This window comes from Austrofundulus limnaeus, unplaced genomic scaffold (genome assembly GCF_001266775.1).
Source record: "Austrofundulus limnaeus strain Quisiro unplaced genomic scaffold, Austrofundulus_limnaeus-1.0 Scaffold546, whole genome shotgun sequence".
In the NCBI taxonomy this organism is placed as follows: Eukaryota; Metazoa; Chordata; class Actinopteri; order Cyprinodontiformes; family Rivulidae; genus Austrofundulus; species Austrofundulus limnaeus.
Window position 1 is genome coordinate 145,271 of NW_013952948.1, and position 15,082 is coordinate 160,352.

At 41.2% G+C, this 15,082-nt stretch overlaps 1 pseudogene; it reads left to right on the forward strand.

Moving 5' to 3' along the window:
- Positions 1-15,082, forward strand: part of LOC106530681 (glutamate receptor 2-like) — an 86,937-nt pseudogene that overhangs the window by 33,470 nt on the left and 38,385 nt on the right.

The following is a 15,082-nucleotide window of genomic DNA, read 5'->3' on the forward strand; positions in this document are numbered from 1 at the left end:
ACACACACACACACCACAACCCCCACCCCAGACAAAAAAAAATTTAAAATATGTTTTGGTTATTTACACATTCAGTGTCATTGATATGTTAACCCACTAGGGGGCACTGTCAGGACAGTCTGAAGCCATTCTATGGGACTGATAATAGCTAATAACGTCCATTTAATGGACTGATAACATCAGAACCCMRTMGGAAGTTGGCGTCCCGTGTCTGGCTTTAAAGTGTATGAAAATGGCCTCTGTTCAGCTGCTCCTGTCCTGGATGCTATCTGCCAGCTCCCTGTCTCCATATGTACTTTACTCTCTGCTGTGTTCTGTGTGTTAGGTTTTATATTTGTTTTTATCTTTAGTACACATCAGCCCTCACTTARGATGCAGTCCATGTGATGACTGAGGCCTTCCGCTTTCTGCACAAGCAAAGAATAGACATGAGCCGTCGTGGCAACAGTGGGGACTGCCTCGCAAATCCAGCTGTGCCGTGGGCACAGGGGGTGGAGATAGAACGTGCCCTCAAACAGGTAATCATCTGTAGGAAACAGACAAACATCCTGTCAGAGTACTGATCTCTGTCTGCCACTTCAGACAGTCTGCAGAGAARAGTGTGTACACAAAGAGATCTAGACGTATGAAACTGTGCGTACATATGGATCCAAACACATTCCTTTTGCAAATCCCGTTCACTGTGGATGAGAAGCTTCCTTTGACGTACCTCACTTTAAATATGCAAATAGATGCGCATAAGCCCTGCATGTGATATTCAAAATGCAACTTAATCCTCCTAAATATGGTAYTGGGGCATAAAACTGTTTGACACACCGTTCCTCTGGCGTTAGCGCCTAGCTCAAGAGGAGTGGCAGTGTGTGGGCAGCTGCTGTGATCAATGCAACAAACCTGCAGAGAAAGATCAAGGACAGGATAAGCAGATCTGAAACAGGAGTTTTCAGATGAGCCATCTTTGGTAGCAGCTCCTGTGCATAAATATCTGTGGGGCAGTTATTATTWTCATTTCATCTCCTAATTTAAGTCTTACAGAAAAAGTCCACTGGTGGACACAGCTGTTGTACTGCACGCCACTCCTGCAGTGGAAAAGATCTCATGAGGTCTAGTGTTATTAGTAATGAAAGCTAAACGCAGCAAAATGTATACATGAGCACACTAACTGTACGTCTGCCTTGCAGGGCCAATCACTGCAGACATGGCAGTGATGAATGTGAGGGATAATAACTACAAGCATGTTCAAAACTGAAAATAAATKATTTTACATTGAATTTAAAACAGCCTAAATGGTTGCGCACACAGAAAGCAGCAGCGAACTGAGGAATTAACATTATTAGGAGGAACAAATTTTGGGGGAAATACTGTACTGTTATTGTTGAACAAGCCACACCTGGTCAACACAGAGATAAAGCTACAAACCTGTTGGTCAGTGCGTGGAAGGGTGGAGCTCACCAAAGTGTCTATCTGCCCCACCCTCAAACACAACACAAAAACACAAAAATGTGCATATGACAAAAAAAACCTCACTGCTTCAGTAACTATCAGGCATGCTCTGCAAAAGGTGCCTAATATATCAACAAGACCTTAGAAAAGAATAAATAGTAAAGTTACTACAAATATACATACAGCTGTGGTCAGACGTTTCCGTTCACTGACTCAGGTGTGACTGTCATAAAAATTTATTATCTCTAACAAACATTAATTTTACAGTGTGAAATTGTACAACATATTAAAATTCAATAACTTTTAAATAAGAAGCCTGTATATGTTTGGACTTTATTCCACAAAGGGTAAAAAATATAAACAGACACTCATATATATATTTCACACCGTCTGATCTTTGGTTACATATTCTTTAACAAATTGCACCTGGACTACAGCTAAGCGTCTGGCTGGATATTTCGCCACTTTTCTTTTTTATAAAAGTTTATTTACAGTTTGATTTTGAGAATTTAGAGACTGTCTTTTTCCTGTTTTCTCAACCCCAGTCCAGCCAAGGCAGATGGCCGCTCATCCCAAAGCTGGTTCTGTTAGAAGTTTCTTACAGTTAAAGGAAAGGATTTAAGTTGATCCTTTACACTCTTGCCTTTCTGTTGGTGAGGTGTTTACTTAGTAAATATGTGTACAAAACATATGCAGAACTTATATTTATATGTCCTGACCTCCATGCCGACCACAATGTGGTGCTGCACCTGCTGCTCAAGTCTGCATTGGATGCTGACTCTCTGTGGAGGGCTTAATAAGCCACTCGCCCTCGTACATAATGGGTTTCAGATGGGACGTAATATGGCCAACCCTCCGTGGGTACGTCAAACGGAGTGAGGAGTGAGTAGGGCGAGTGTGTAGCCACTGATTGTGAAAGGCCCACAGTGTCAGTCTCACCTCTGTCAGACTATGGCGTTACATTTGTGCCACCAGCTTGAGACGAATCTGTAATCAGTTGTTTGGGAACAAAAGAAATGTTTTCGTTCAGGCAGATAATAACAAATTTTCCATCTTCCTTAATGTCCGCTGGTACAGCTCAAGGTGGCGAATCCAATCAGACAAATAGTGTGGACAATCTCACCGAGCTATCAGCTTCTCCAAGATCAATTCCATCTCACCAGCAAAGTCTTTTGAGATCCTGTTCATGAACACCACAAACAAGAAATTAAGCTACAGTACTGAGTCCAACCTACCKCAGGAAAGAGCTCAACATTGTGCTGAAAATGTAGACACAACCATTACTTTGGTTCTACGCGTACTGAATAACTTGTAAAACATACTCCAGTGCTTGTACTCCTGTAGTACMCCCACAGAATGCCTTAGGGAACACAACCTTAAAGCAGGCAGTATGGTCGCTCGGCAGCTGACCGGTCGACGTGCCGTCACGTGGTTGTTCGGCATTCGTTTTTGCACATACCTTTCATAGTTCCAGAGACACCCCGAGTCGAGCTGCTGGGAAACCCCTCCCGCTCCAGCATACGTCACTGCGTGGGATTCCTTCCCCGGGGAGCGCAATGCAAAAAAAAAAGAAAAATCAGCGGCTCTTCACTCGACATTTTTTATCCACAAACTGGTCCCGGATTAACCTCCAAAGTTTTTATCAGTCAGATTCCGCCATGAAAAATGTCTGTTTTATCCCTTTTAATGAGTTTTTGGCCATTGATTATCTTTAAAAATCGCTGCTTCATGGTACAACTATCGGCTCTGGAAGCGATTGCTTTTTTCTTCTTCTTTTTTTTCTTTCTTTTTTTGATGCGAGTGGTTGAAGCAAATGCAGCAGATAGTGCTTTCAGCACAAACAAACACTCCCATGAACTTCTGACCAATCACACCATATCATGACCAGACCTTTACTTGTAAAATTAAAAGGTATTCTATAACCATTAACACTGCTTTTTTAAGGCTAAGGTAGATAAGCATGGATAATTTTGACCCTAGGCAGAAAAGAGGAAATCTACATAAAATCAAACTTGTAGAGCTTATTCTTGTTTTTAAAAGTCACTGAAGTGGTCTGTCGTATAATAATTCTATTCTGGAAAAAATGGTTCAGATGAATCATCAAATCACCAAATTAATCTGATATTCATGTCCATGATGTGTAGATGGAAACTTTTGATCACAACTAAATAAACAGTGATGCAATCAGTTCTTCACTAATACCAGAAGGTTTCACTGACTTACAGAAAATTCTGTAAGACTCAACAATGCCTTTTCTCTAAACTTCAATCTACAATAACTTGTAGTGGTGTGGAATAAATCATTTTTTGTATTTTCTCTGCAATGAACAATTTATAGTTGTTTTTATATAAATAAAAGCTGCTCAACGCGATGGATTTACAAGATAAAACATTATACAGTTTGCAGGCTTGTGGCTTTATTTATTTATTTATTTAATTATTTGTTTGTTTGTTTATTTATTTGTCTGTGTTTGTGTGACGTGTAATATTATTAATTTGCAGCTTGTCAGTCGTTGTGATTTATTTCTAGGTGCGTGTAAATGGTTTAACTGGAAACATACAGTTTGACCAGTATGGGAAGAGGATTAACTATTCGGTAACAATCATGGAGCTGAAGAACAATGGACCTGTTAAGGTAACGTAAGAATGTGTAATGTAACCTATGAATGCCAATATGTGTGTGTACATGTTTTTGCTACCTGGTGAGGATGATTTTTTTACCATTTTCCCGGTACTTACAGCCCAGTGAAGACCCACTGTTACTAATGGGGATAAAACCTTGGACCCCATTGGGGTTAGTGGGTCAGGGGTTCGGATTAGGACTAAGGTGTGAATTGAGTTTAGGTTAGGTTTAGGGTCAGGTGTGTACTTGTGAGGTTAGGTTTAAGGTAAAGGGTCAGGTTTAGGCTGTAGAAATGACCAGTAAATGATTGGAAGTCAATGCAAATTCTCCGTGAGTATAGAAGAACAAGTGTGTGTGTGTGTGTGTGTGTGTGTGTGTCTGTGTGTGTGTGTGTGTCTATCTTATCATGCATTATTGCTGTAGCATAAACAGAAGTTGGTTATGTTCTGATATAAAAGTTAACACCTACAGAGGTGTAACCAGGAAGAGCCTGAAGAGGTTAAACGGTTGAATCATTATTAAAGGGGAGACGTGTTTGGTGCATCTCTACTTAGAGCAGCCTGGGACAGTCTAAGCTGTTTTGCTACTGATAAGGGCTCAAGTGCTTACGCTGAGTCCTGACTGCTGCCTGTAGTCTTTACTGCTTTTGAGCTGAAAGGAGTCAGATTGAGAATAAAGCCTTTTTAGAAGAGATTCAAATGGTTTTCTGTTATATTATTCAGACTTCCATTTATTGATCATGAAAATCCCTTTGGATGGACCATTGGGGAATGGATGTYTGCAGTGGTSGGCACTAGTCCCCTAAAGCTCAAATGTGCTAATTGCAGACTTAAATATCTGCTTTGTGCTTTTGCTAATTTCTTCAAATGATGTGCGGATTTGCGTTTTCTAAATTTAGAATTGAGTAGCGCTAATCGCAAATAACATTATAAGTTTGATTCTCAATATTGTCTAAAGATAAATGAGAGAACCGTCTAAACCCAGTAGCAATATATTTCATTAAAGTTTCATCATTTTCTTTAACATTGGAGGAGAAAACCATCTTTTGTTCACACAACGGAGCTCCACTGTGTGGAAACAGCAACCCCTCAGGCAGCACTGTGTTCACAGAGCTTTATACTGGACCTGGCTCTCCTTCTGTGTGTGATGGTTTTCATTTAGTAGAGAGTTCCGCAATTCTTCGCGTGGCAGGAAGCAACTGGAGCTGAGTGACAAACAAACAATATCCAGCCATCAGTATTGTTGTTTGTATACTTATATGAGCTTTGGAAAATAGAGGAAGGAATTATAATTTATGTCCTGCTGCATCATCACCAACACGCTGTCTCACGTCGTATTGAAGCTCACATGAAACAGTTTAAATTCACACACTTATTTTGAAATGAACGGGTTCTTGTTTGTCCTGTAGGCTACCCAGAATGCATTACTTCAGTTTTACAATAAACAGTTTAAAATTACTAAATATATCTGCATGTTTTCTTACCAAAGCCCTACCATAAACGTAAGAAAATGACCAAGAAGCAACATTACTAGCAATTCACAACTATTTTTTATTTTAACACCATGACTTAAAAGTCTGTTTCAACAAATCACCTCCCCAAACTGCGATGACAATTGGCCATCTGTGAATGGTAAATATTGTTATACTAGTTGGCAGTATTGTGCTGCTGACATGTCTGATGGTGTCATTGGAATTTTTCTGGTGAAAGGAGACAGAGAGCTTTACGATTAGCTTTCGCTCAGTTTTTTTTTTTTAGCGTATGCGCTTTTGAACTTGAAGACCTAAATATATTGACTAACACTTTAGAAACTGTGCAACTAAATTTTGAATTAGCGCTGCCCACCACTGGATGTATGGATGTTTGGATTGATGGATGGACGGTTGAATGTCTGTGTATTGTTATAGATTTGTTCATGTGTGAATTAAAAAAATCTTTGTGTGTTTCCTTTCAGATTGGTTATTGGAATGAGGTGGAAAAGATGGTGCTGACAAAGTCAGACCCAAATGATACACTGGCAATGGAAAACAAGACTTACATTGTTACAACGATACTGGTAACACACCAACACACTTTCATCAAATATGACATGAATATCATTTCATGGAAATGTGTGTGTGTGTGTGTGTGTGTGTGTGTGTGTGTGTGTGTGTGTGTGTGTGTGTGTGTGTGTGTGTGTGTGTGTGTTATATTATATTATATTATATTATATTATATTATATTATATTATATTATATTATATTTGACTTTTCGTTCTATTGTTTCTGTTCAGAAGATAATATAACGTTCTGTCCTGTTGTACACAAATTTTGGTATCTTTTGAAAGATTTTGAATCAGTGTCTAAAGTATCATTTAAATAAATCTAGCACCAAGGCTTGAAGGTAAATCCATTTGACCAGATTATGTCTTATCAAAGTCTTTGAATACAAAAATAAAATAAAAACAGTTTGTGCAATGATACATTTTTTCAACTTGAAAACAACTTGTCTGCATCCTTATATTTATGGATTAGTTTTCTTGGTGGTTGGAATTGCTCCCTGGGCTAAATGCTCAAGATTGTGTCATCACTGTTACCAAAACTGATCAATAATATTGTAAATGTTTATAATAATTTTCTGTAAATTGCAACAATAATGTGGATTCACTTTACAATCCTAGGTGTATTCATACAGAATAAAACCAATCACTTTTGCTTCCTCAGAGCTAACAGTAGCAGTTGACTCAGAAGAACAGCTCAGTAGTGGTACTGTAGATGATGTCCTACATCAGTTAGCATGATTAAATATTTGTAATGTGCTCCCGACCAGTCTATTTATTTACATGTAGCAGTGTAAATATTCAAACAGCACACATAAACATGCTCATTTTGTGCACAAGAACTCTACCATGCATAACCATGCTTTACTGGTGATAACTATTTTCTTTATTTGTATTTCTGTCTTTAGGAAGCTCCCTATGTGATGCTAAAAAAGAATGCAGAACTCTTTCAAGACAATGACCAGTATGAAGGTATGTTGTGTAGGTAAATATTTGAGTGCTTGTGTGTATTGCTAAATAACATGAATTGTGTGATATTCCTCATTTATCATTTTTTGTTTATTGTTTATTAGTAGATCCTGTTCTCAGCAGTCATACTTATTCACAACTAGGGAAACCTCAACACATGAAGGCRGAGGTTGAATCATTGTACATGATTTGTAAGCTGTTTGTTAGCAGTGAAAAAGTATTTAATCTGCCTTGATAAACATTACCAAGTAGGCTTACATGTACTTTCAAATACTGACTTTCAACAGTCTGCTGCAGTAATTAAGGACCACACCTGAAACTGTGTAAGAGAAAACCACAAGTCAACTCTGAATAAATACCATTTGATTCTCTGAATACAAGCTTATTCTGGATAGACGGTAAGACTTATGACTTGTTTGGACAACAGACCTTTTTGCAGTGTCAGGCCTGACACAGCCCAGGTCCTCTCCGGCTCCACATAACCTTCTTTATTTTGCAAGTTGGCAGGCTCACATAATGTCACATTTTGTGACACCCAACAATGGAAATGATGGTGTTCAAACTGTTCCTGTTATTCTTTTCGCATTAAAAAGAAGTTAAACCAAGCAGAGAACGCTGTGCGCTGCTAAAAGAAACACAGCAGAAAATTACACAAGAGTATGAGGCCTTCCGGCAGTATCARGTCGGTGAGAATGTTATGATGTYGTGAGGAATGAACCCAAATCCAGACGGAGGCGAGGAGCTCAAAAAATAAAATGATTTATTAAATAAAACAAAAAGCTGTCGAGGCAGCAAAACAACAAAAGACTCAGAGGACACGAGGAACATCAAACAGTGGGTAAACCAAACAATGATCCAGCAATGTGTTGAACAAATGAAACAGAATTTATACTGACAGGAAGAGAGAATAATGGACAACAGCTGAGGAGATACTGATTAGAAACTGCTGACAGGTGAGCGGTGACAGAGGAGGAAATGACAGGTTGACAGCTGAGGAGAGAAGATGAGTAATGATGCAACAAGGACACAAGAGAGAGACAACAGACAAGGCACGAATCCCAACAGTACCTCCCCCTTAAAGAATCATCTCCTGACAACAGGCAAGCACAGGTGGGAGGTGTGGGTATGAAACACAAAAACAGGACGGAGGGCAAGAAGCAAAAGACGAGGGAAGCACGAAAACAGAAGACAAAGGAAATCAGAAAAAGAAACCAAAAACCGACAGGAAAGTCCTGGGAAAAAACAAAACATAACAGTCACTAAGATGGCCCTAGGCACATCTGGAGAGGGCAGGAAGTTCAGGTGGTCGCCCAGGGGCCCAACACAGGTGAGGTAGGATCTCAGGAGGGTGACCCGGGGCCTGGCCGCAGCAAAGATGGAGCTCAGGAGGGCGACCGTGAACCTGGCTGTGTCGGAGGTGGAGCTCAGGAGGGCGACCGTGAACCCGGCCACGTCAGAGGCGGAGCTCTGGAGGGCGACCGTGAACCTGGCTACGTCAGAGGCGGAGCTCTGGAGGGCGACAGTGAACCTGGCTACGTCAGAGGCAGAGCTCTGGAGGGCGACCGTGAACCCGGCCACGTCAGAGGCGGAGCTCTGGAGGGCGACCGTGAACCTGGCTGCGTTGGAGGCGGAGCTCTGGAGGGCGACCGTGAACCTGGCTACGTCAGAGGCGGAGCTCTGGAGGGCGACCGTGAACCCGGTCGCAGCAAAGATGGGGCTCAGGAGGGCAACTGCAGGATGACGTAGAGGCGTCGACTCTCTCCGGAGCACAAGTGGCAGTAAAGGCATCAATCTCTCAGAGGTGCTGTCAGCGCAGGAGGTGGAGTGCCTGGTGGTTCGTCGGAGCAGGAAACGTAGACGGAGCTCAAGAAGGCGACTGTGAACCCGATAGCAGCGGAGGCAGAGCTCAGGGGACTTCGTAGGGACCGGCGCAGGAGACTCTGGAGGGGCCGGCGATGAGAGCTCGGGGTCTACAGCTGGCGATGAGAGCTCGGACGGCATGTCTGGGTCTCTCTTCTTAGGCTGCTGCCCCAGTGACCCGATAAGTGGAAGAAAACGGTCGGACGGACTGYTGTAATGGAGATCGTTCTTAGCTACCACCATACCAAATTTTAGCCTAAAATGTCCTGATGCATCTCAGTAATCCATGGTAGAAAAATCAAAAAGAAAAACTTCTAGCCTAAAGCTTGTTCTTGGCTACCATATCAGTTTTCAACCTTCTAAAATGGCTTCCTATGTTGTAAAAATAAATTTAATAGAGCCTTTTTTTATTTTCAGAGTTCTGGGATATTTTTTATAACCCTGATCTGTACTTCTCCACAAATTTGTCCCTGACCTGTGTGTAGCATTCCTTGGTCTTCATGATGTTTCTCGCTTGATGGTAGACTGCACTGCTTTTAAGTATTGAACTAGTCTTTATTCTGAAGGCTATTTGACAGCTGACATTTAGACAGCACACATGGTACTTACTGTACTGATGACTTGGCTTCAGTGCAGTAAAATATACATTATTTTCAGCCCACTGTAACACGAAGCACAGAAAACTCAAAAATCTCTTATCAGTTACAACAACATCCACATCACATCACTTACAGTTTTTATTTATATATATATATATATATACACAATATTTTAGTGTTTTCTTTCTCTGTAACTTTTGAACGTTTACGTATGAATGTTTGTGTCATTTTTTTTCATTTCTGATTTTATTTATTTATTTTTTGTGTAAGGTTACTGTGTTGACCTGGCTGCAGAAATAGCGAAACATTGTAATATACGCTATCAACTAAGAATTGTTGGAGATGGCAAATATGGAGCCAGAGATGCTGAGACCAAGATCTGGAATGGTATGGTTGGAGAGTTGGTGTATGCGGTAAGATTTCAAACTCACACACACATACATCATAAAAAGTATTCAAATAAAACTGTTTGTGTTGGATGTAGAGATGTACTGTATGTCTTTACATGTCTTTGATACGGTTGTATTAGGGGAGCAAGTCATAAAACTAAATTTCCAATCTAGTCAGTTAGATTAGCTATAGTTAATGTTAAATTCAAAATTACAATTTGGCTTCTGTATTTGAAGATGTTTGCTTCCTGGATGCAAAACTTCTTCTCTCACAGAACAATAATCTAGTTGCTTTGTGTTGGAAAACTTTTTAGATTTGCCATGTTTTGGATGACTAAGAATCTACTTCAGCATCTGTTATTTTTTGATGAGCAAAGGGTTCAATAAAATAATATGTGGCCCCAATGGGAGAACAACAGTTTTTAGTTTGTAAAATACATAGAAATACATCAAATGTTATTTCAGTATTTTACTTAAAAAATATAATTTATGTTGTTAATTTTAAATATTATGGCTTACAGCTAAAAAAAAATCTAATTTCAGTTTCAAAGAAAATTAGAATATTATATAAGACTAATAAAAAAATTAAACCATGAACAAAATATATGGCCTTCTGTCTATGTACTGTACAGTATCTGCAGTCAATACTCAGTCAAATCGTCTTTTGCATGAAGCTCTGCATCAGTGTGGCGTATCATGGAGGTCATCAGCCTGTGGTGTTGTTGGATTTGGTGTCTCTTGTCTCGCACCTGGATAGTACCTGGCACCTGCCTACCAGCACCTGGTACATACCTGATACCTGCCTATTGGCAACTGGTATGTACCTAAAACCTGCCTACTGGCACCTGATACGTACCTGATACTGCTTAGTTGCACCTGGTACCTGCCTACTGGCACCTGGTATATACTGGAGACCTGCCTACCAGCACTTGGTATGTACCTGAAATCTACCTACTGGCACCTGATACGTACATGATACTGCTTAGTTGCACCTGGTACCTGCCTACTGGCACCTGGAACATACTGTACCTGATACCTGGCTACTGGCAGTGCACTTTACCCTGTACTTACTGTATACATCAGAAAAACATTTTGTTTGCATCTACAATTTATTTAACTTATGTGTGAAAATGACTACCACAGTCAGCAAGAAAACAAAGAAAAATTGCTTCAACTCAGTCAATTATACCAACATTAAGACATTTTAGTGTGAATGTAACTGAGCATCATCTCCAACACACATACTGCACTCTGGTTATTCTGCAACATCTTTACTTAAACTTAAGCATTAACTGTTTGATTCTACCTTGTTTATCTGTTAGCATGGATTTAAATGAAATTACTGGACGTACATCTACAACTGATTATCTAACACACGTGATGTGCCACAACAAAAGTAGGAAGAAGTCGCTGACAGTCAAATCAAGAAAAAACAGAAAAACCATCAATTTCTGAGAAAATAGTGGGTTTTTTTTGTGCAAAATATGCTAYTTGAAGTTAAGAAGAAATCTTTTCATGCTTTAAATAGCAGTTTATTAGATTTTAAAATGGCAAACTTTGTGTTTTAATTCTGACTGTTTTTTAATTTTTTTTTCTAAATAAGTGTCAACCACATTTGCATTTTTGTGGAGGGGAGCTGCACAGCAGTTTAGCATGTCAGCTTTGTTTGGCTGTTCCCGAGCTATTAACACGCCTTTGTTAGGGCTTTCGGCAAGTAAGCTGCAGGTTTGAAAAGAACACATGGCTGCTTAACCYGTTAGAGATGGATTGAGCTGCACCTCCTAGTAGGTTGAAAGGCACTAATCAATCATTTATATGCCTGATAATATGRYTTCAGGCTTAGTYGGTTTGGCTSCTCAGYAGTATGATCCCCTTGTAGTTGGAACACCCTCAGTGGTCCCCCTTTCTAAATAGGGGGACCACCACCCCGGTCTGCCAATCCAGGGGAACTGCCCCTGATGTCCACACAATATTGTAGAGTCACGTCAACCAACAAAACCCCACAACATTCAGAGCCTTAAGGAACTCCAGGCGAATCTCATCTACCCCAGGGGCCTTGCCAATGAGGAGCTTTTTAACCACCTCGGTGACCTCCGCACCAGAGATTGGAGGGTCCCACCCAGGGCCCCTAGGTTCTGCTTTCACATTGGAAGARGTGCTGGTGGGATTGAGGAGGTCTTCAAAGTATTCTGCTCAAAGACCCAACGTCCCGAGTTGAGATCAGCAGCACACCATCCCCACCATAAACAGTGTTGGTGTGATGGTGGACCAATATCACCTCAAAGCCATATGTAAGTCTTTTTCTGTGGCCTCTCTGAACTCCTCCCACGCTCGAGTTTTTGCCTCAGCAACCACCTACGCCGCTATCCGCTTGGACTACCAGTACTCATAAGTTGCTTTCAGAGTCCCACAGGCCAAAAAGACCCAATAGGCCTCCTTCTTAAGCCTGACAGCATCCCTCACTACCTGTGTCCACCAGCAGATTTGAGGGTTGTCGCCACGACAGGCACCAACAAACTTGCGCCCACAGCTCTATTAAGCTGCCTCAACAATGGAGGTACGGAACATGGCCTACTTGGACTCAATGTCCCCCACCTCCCCCGGAACGTGTTCAAAGTTCTCCCAGAGATATGAGCTGAAGCTCAGTCTGACGGGAGACTCTGGTAGATGTTCCCAGCAGACCCTCACTATGTGTTTGGGTCTGCCAGGTCTGACCGGCATCCTCTCCCACCATCAGAGCCAACTCATGACCAGGTAGTGGTCAATTGACAGCTCTGCCCCTCTTTTCACCCGAGTGTCCAAAACATGCGGCCACAGATCAGATGAAACAACAACAAAGTCGATCATCAAACTCCAGCCTAGGGTGTCCTGGTGCCAAAAGCACATATGGACATCCTTATGTTTGAACATGGTCTTTGTTATGGACAATCCATGATGAGCACAGAAGTCCAATAACAAAACCCCACTCAGGTTCATATCAGGGGGGCTTTTCCTCCCAAACACAACATTCCAGGTCTCACTGTCGTTACCCAAGTGAGCGTTGAAATCCCCCAGTAGAACAAGGGAGTCTCCATCAGGAGTGCTCTCCAGCACCCCTTCCAAGGACTCTAGAAAGGGTGGGTAATCCGAACTGCTTTTAGGAGCATAGGCACAAACAACAGTCAGGACCCGCCCCACCCTTTGTCTGATCCCTCACCTAGAACCTGTTTGCCTTGGCCTGACAATATAGCTCCTAGGATCATTGGGACACTCAAACCCCTCCACCACAATAAGGTGTCAGCCCAGGGAGGATGCCTCCTGGACGCCTCCCTGGTGAGGTGGTCTGAGCACGTCCCACTGGGAAGAGACCATGAAGAAGACCCAGGACACACTGGAGGAACTTTGTTTCTTGGTTTGCCTGGGAACACTTTGGGCTTCCCGCAAAGGAGCTGGCCCAAGTGGCTGGGGAGAGGGAAGTCTGGGTCTCCCTGCGTAGGCTGCTGCACCGCAACCCGACCCCAGATAAGATAAGATAAGAAAATGGATGGACCTAACCAATTTTGATCCTGGGGCGGCTGTGTCAGAGTGGTTAGGGGAGTTGTCCTGGAACCAGAAGGTTGCCGGTTCGATTCCCCGTCCAACTGTCTCAGTTGTTGTGTCCTTGGGCAAGACACTTCACCCCTAATGCCTCTGATGTGTGTCCCATCAGTGTATGAATGTGATTGGCACTGATTAGTCTCCATAGATGATTGTACATGTTAGCTTTGTAGAAATCTAATAGAGTGCTGTGTGAATGGATAAATGAGGTCACAGATTGTAGTGTGAAGAGCTTTGAGTATCCTGGATGGATAGAAAGGCGCTATACAAGTACAGTCCATTTACCATTTACCATAAGAAAAGAGAATAAAAGTCAAATGAATAAAGAAACAGTCGAATAAACAGTTGTGGTGCTGGGCGTGTGTGGTGTGTTTCAGACAAAGAGAAACCGTTTAGATCMGATTAAAATGTAGAAATCCTTGTCTGATGAATGAAATGTACTTGTAAACCAAAGCATCTGACCTTGACTCTGAACAACTTCTAATCAGATCTTCTGTTTTTATTTTCTACAGAAAGCAGATATAGCTGTTGCACCACTAACCATTACACTTGTTCGAGAAGAGGTGATTGATTTTTCCAAACCCTTCATGTCTCTGGGAATCTCCATCATGATCAAAAAGCCTCAGAAATCTAAACCAGGAGTCTTCTCCTTCCTGGACCCCTTGGCCTATGAGATCTGGATGTGCATTGTTTTCGCCTACATTGGTGTTAGTGTTGTCCTCTTCCTGGTAGGTAAACCTGTTTTGGAGGTACCTGTACTGTCTTGATGTCTGTTAGCAGAAGTTCTCAATAGTCACTGGATGAATTTTAATTGAACACTTAAATTAATAATTTGATGTCCATCCACAACTTCTTAAACTGTAACTAACCCCCTTGTGAAATCACCCCTAGGCAATTTAGTAAAAATTTCAACAAACTGGGTGGGGCCAAGAAACACCAAGGGGCATAGCCAAGCGTGGGGATGAAAAAGGAGCTGTTGTCAGGACAAAGGAACATGACAGCCAGCTTAATTTGACAAACTAACATTTCTAAAAACATTCCTGAATGTTTTAAAGAAATTAAAGTATTTTGTGAAAAGTAAAGTTTCATGACATGCATGCAAACTCACATTTAGCAGAACAGCAACTATGCAGTTAGTTTAAAAACTATTGAAACACAAAGGTTTTTACTAAAGTTAGTTCGATCCATTTGTTTAGTGATACCAGGCAGACATCCATGCATCGCTCTGCCCTTCAAGCTCAGCTGAGTTCTGCTCTACAGCTCTTTTCCTCCCTCTGCCTACTAGGGCTGTGTATTGGCAAGAATTTGGCAATACGATACATATCATGACAGAGGGGTCACGATGCAATATACTGTATCCCGATATATTGCAATACTGTAAACAAGGCGATATATTACAATATATTGCGATTTTTTTTTGGTCCAAAAATTCTATTAAATAAAAACCTCTTACTGGAAAAAAATGAAAAACCAAAATTCATTGTCTCAGAAAATTCTAATATTTCATAGACATACTTTTGATACATTTAGTTGTGTTCTGCTTTGTATGTGTTTTATTTTATTTGTTTCATATTTCGTCCATGTTTTCAA